Source organism: Limulus polyphemus, unplaced genomic scaffold (genome assembly GCF_000517525.1).
Source record: "Limulus polyphemus unplaced genomic scaffold, Limulus_polyphemus-2.1.2 Scaffold8747, whole genome shotgun sequence".
Lineage (NCBI taxonomy): Eukaryota > Metazoa > Arthropoda > Merostomata > Xiphosura > Limulidae > Limulus > Limulus polyphemus.
The window spans coordinates 24,806-28,732 of NW_013674357.1; the positions used below are offsets into that span (position 1 = coordinate 24,806).

General features: G+C 33.3%; 1 long non-coding RNA gene across 1 annotated transcript in view; it reads right to left on the reverse strand.

The window, feature by feature from the left end:
* The window catches only part of LOC106475535, a 6,021-nt gene extending 4,456 nt beyond the window's left edge, over positions 1-1,565 (reverse strand). The window contains exon 1 of the long non-coding RNA XR_002608901.1: positions 445-1,565. This is a non-coding gene — a long non-coding RNA (uncharacterized LOC106475535). The remainder of the gene's footprint in view (positions 1-444) is intronic.
* Between the last annotated feature and the right edge of the window lie 2,362 nt (positions 1,566-3,927).

The following is a 3,927-nucleotide window of genomic DNA, read 5'->3' on the forward strand; positions in this document are numbered from 1 at the left end:
ACACATGTAGCTTTTTCAAACACAATACCTCCATACACCCAAATATTAAGTTTACTGGTACAGATATATTAATGATACATCTAGAGAACACGCATGTAGCTTTTTCAAACACAATACCTCCATACACCCAAATATTAAGTTCACTAGTGAATATGAAAAAGATCAACAATTAGCATTTTTAAACCTCAGTATAACAAGAACAAATACACAGTTTCAAACAAAAATACACAGAAAAATCATTCATATTGAACTGTAAGTTCCCTGGAACTTGGCACATGAGAGACAACAAAAAACTTAAAATAGGAGAAAACCTAATAAACACAGCCACAAAACTTTGCTCACCATATAATATTTTTATTAATCTTGCATAAACAATTACAATAAAATAACAAATAAATATTCCACATCATCCTGAGTTATTTCTAAGTTGACATTAGATCTTACCTGACAACACCAAGCCTGATGATGATCGAGTTCTTTGTAATCGACATCCTCCTGTGTTGATTCCAGAGCTGACACTAGATCTAACCAGACTTGAGGTAAAAGAGTATCATAATGTATCCTTTTGGTTGGAATCGTTAGTGCTGCTGTGGCATTAATCCTCACTTTGTAGTTTCCACAGTTCCGTAAGCAAGAGCTCAGGGAACAAAGAATGTCAGCCTAAAGATAAAAGATCTTAGCTCCTGAAGACTTTTCTCTCATTATAAGAGTTCTACGGTAAGTTCTAGTTACAAAGTATTTGAAGCGAGAATACAAAAAATTTCTTTGCTACAAGGTTGTGGTTAAAGTTATCAAAAAATTACACCATTCAGTGAGGAATTGTTAAATAAACTGAACTTCAAGGATCTTGTCAGAGGTGGTGAAATAAATTTTATAATAGTAAATGTATAACAAACAAACATTTTACACAGACAATGAACTATAAATATAAATTACAGACATAAAGAGCAATTTTATAAGAGGAGGTTTCCATCACGCAAAGCTGTATTAGTAACACAGAAAGCAGGGTTTTAATCTATGCAGGTGTTGTTCGGTTCCCTTGTTGTTAAGCGCAAAGCTACGCAATGGACTATTTGTGCTCTGCCCGCCAAAATCTGACCGTTATGTCATAAACCCGCTGAGCCACAATGGGGCTAAACAGGTATAACGTTTTTTTGAGTTATTCTTGTTATATACACAACAGAGGTTTATCTTATTTCTGAAAGAGATTTAGAAATTTATGGGAAAATATTAATTCAAGTGAAAAAACAAAGGAAATTGTGACGTGTCGGACGCGTAGTGAAACACCAATTGGCTACCAGAGGGCACAATTACAAAAGCAACAGTAAGCATATTGGTGAAACAATTCCTTCAAACCAAAAGTATAGCAGTTAACATTACTAAAGAGCCCTCCAGGAGACAAATGGTGTGTTACAAAGTGTCTTTCTCATTTTATCTTTACAAGCCACTCTCCATGTATCTTTCAGTTTTCGTGATTGTCTAACAATACTGGGCAACATATGAAACACCTGTATATACAAAAAAGTCCTAATATCCATAAATCTCTAACATCGTGAAAATTAATATCATGAATTGAAGTTAACATTTCCCTCACCTGAAAATCCATTTCCGATAAATACTCATTTCGTCACACAGAATAGCTTCGGTCCTCTACCTTTCGTGCCGCTAACCTTGAGCTAATTCCCACCTAAGTACCACATGTTTAATGACATCATCATGCCACAATAGCCCTCCACAACATTATATAGAACAGTTACAGTAAGTAAAACAATGTTGTATGTAACATTATATAGAAAAACAATGTTTTATGTAACATTATATAGAACAGTTACAGTAAGAGGATCTGATTGAAACGTATAGAACAGTTACAGTAAGTAAAACAATGTTGTATGTAACATTATATAGAAAAGTTACAGTAAGTAAAACAATGTTTTATGTAACATTATATAGAACAGTTACAGTAAGTAAAACAATGTTTTATGTAACATTATATAGAACAGTTACAGTAAGTAAAACAATGTTGTATGTAACATTATATAGTACAGTTACAGTAAGTAGGCTACTTACTCCTTACATGGGCACTTGACTGCAGATTAATATTGATATTTTTTGCGATGTCGTTTTACCGATACTCATGTAAATTGTATAAAGAGATCTCAAAAATAATAGCAGCGTAGTTTTTCAAGTTGTTTTAAGAAAAAGACTAGTGGCAAATCTGAAGAGTAATTGACCACAATATTTTCACACTTTTGGATAGGTAAGGAACAAATTAAAATCTTTTGTAGTCAAGGAGTTGCCTCTCTTCTATCAAGCCTTCAAGCTACCATCATGAAAGTCAGGTGGAATGCTTGTTATGCCTTAGGTAATGCTTTGAAGAACGTTTACAATAAACCTGGGTATGTATTAGTATTGTTTACAACAAACCAGGGTATTTATTAGTATTGTTTACAACAAACCTGGGTATGTATTAGTATTGTTTACAACAAACCTGGATATGTATTACTATTGTTTACAACAAACCTGGATATGTATTACTATTGTTTACAACAAACCTGGGTATTTATTAGTATTGTTTACAATAAGCCTGGATATTTATTAGTATTGTTTACAACAAACCTGGATATGTATTACTATTGTTTACAACAAACCTGGATATGTATTACTATTGTTTACAACAAACCTGGGTATTTATTAGTATTGTTTACAATAAGCCTGGATATTTATTAGTATTGTTTACAACAAACCTGGATATGTATTACTATTGTTTACAACAAACCTGGGTATTTATTAGTATTGCTTGTCACAAAAAACTTTAAGTTATAAAAACAAAAACTTTTAAGAAATGAACACAAGTAATTTAGAACATGTAGCATCATGAATGTAATAAGGTGTTAATGTTTTACCTTTTAATTTTAAATGTCACTAACTCAGACACTGGTTGATCTTTTCCTTTGATTAACTACAGTAATTCCTGTCCAGGTGACAGATGTACCAGATACATTTTTGTTTTCTTTGGGAATGGCAGCAATTAAGGCTTGTCAGGATCGAGATAAGATCCGTGCAAATGGTGTTCGTGCTCTGGGGAACATTTTGAATTTTTTACCAGCATCATCACTGGGTATGTATTAATATTGTTTACAAGAAACCTGGGTATGTATTAATATTGTTTACAACAAACTTGGGTATTTATTAATATTGTTTACAACAAACCTGGGTATTTATTAATATTGTTTACAATAAGCCTGGATATTTATTAGTATTGTTTACAATAAACCTGGGTATGTATTAGTATTACTGATTTGGTAAAAAACAAGAAATTTCAAGATCAGCTAAATAGCCTAGCTAATATACATATTTTATATATTATGAGGCGGGAGGTGGAAAGTTAGTGGCGAGCTTTGAAAATTTGTGCCGAAAGAGGGCAGTACTAATCGAGAAAAGCTATTTTGTGAGACGAGGTAAGTATCTATTGGAAATACGTTTTCACTTTAGCTCTGATTGTAATCATTATAAATGATTTGTAAATTGCAATTAATACTTTCAGGTTTTCCCATTGTTCACATAGAAAATTTCTGTACAAGTAATGAGTCGTAATTATATTGCAGGGACTCGTGTCCAGACGAACAGGTGACAGATGATTGCAGGGACTCGTGTCCAGACGAACAGGTGACAGATGATTGCAGGGACTCGTGTCCAGACGAAGGAGGGGTAAGCCATGAGTTCACTTTCTCTCCACTGTCACCGGCTTGTCTCGACAGTTTCTCCCAGTTGTCTTTTTGACCCATTTCTTGTTTTCCTTACAATCCGATATATATTTAACACAAACACTACTAAAAACGAAACAAGGTTTTTTTCTTACCTAGAGATTAATAATGCGTCAGTCAGGTTACCAAGTGACCACGAAGCTTTAAACCGAACGATAAAATA